The sequence below is a fragment of the Orycteropus afer genome, unplaced genomic scaffold (assembly GCF_000298275.1).
Source record: "Orycteropus afer afer isolate SDZICR_OR568_19922 unplaced genomic scaffold, OryAfe1.0 scaffold00039, whole genome shotgun sequence".
NCBI lineage: Eukaryota > Metazoa > Chordata > Mammalia > Tubulidentata > Orycteropodidae > Orycteropus > Orycteropus afer.
The window spans coordinates 10,081,273-10,081,973 of NW_006921626.1; positions in this window are offsets into that span (position 1 = coordinate 10,081,273).

Here is a 701-nt window from a genome sequence, read left to right on the forward strand (position 1 = left end):
AATGCATAGGCAGGAAGGACACAGGGAGAAAGTGGGAAGAGAGCTGTTAATTGTGGTGATTATACTCAGTGTCACAAAATAAAATGTATATAGACTGTTGAATGTAAGCAAATCTACAAAATTTCACCCAAATCACAACAAAAAGGTCATTTAATAAGCATTTATATGATACATCTTTGGCCAATTGGTTTTTCACAAGGGTGACATCCATCCAATGGGAAAGGAATAGTCTCTTCAACAAATTGTGCTGGGACACCTAGATTGTTGTTAGTTACTGTTTAGTCAATTTTGACTCATTGTAACCCCATGTGCAGCCATATGGAAAAAAATCAAATTGGACCTGTACCTCACAATGTATATAAAAGTTAACTCAAAATGGATCAGTAGCCTAAGTGGTAAAGGTGTAAAACTCTTAGAAGAAAACATTAGAGAAAAAGCCTTGTTTTTTGACAATAGATTCTTAAATATGCCACTAAAGTAACAAGAAACAAGAGGAAAAATAAATTGGACTTCATCTAAATTAAAACCTTTTGTTCATCTATGACTTCATCAAGAAAGAGAAGAGACAAACTATGAAATAGAAAAAAAAAATTCAAAACTATATATCCAACAATCAGTCCTAGCGACTGGTACACCATCCGATCTGCAACCTATACAACTATGAGACCAGAAGAACTAGATGGTGCCTGGCTACCACTGCC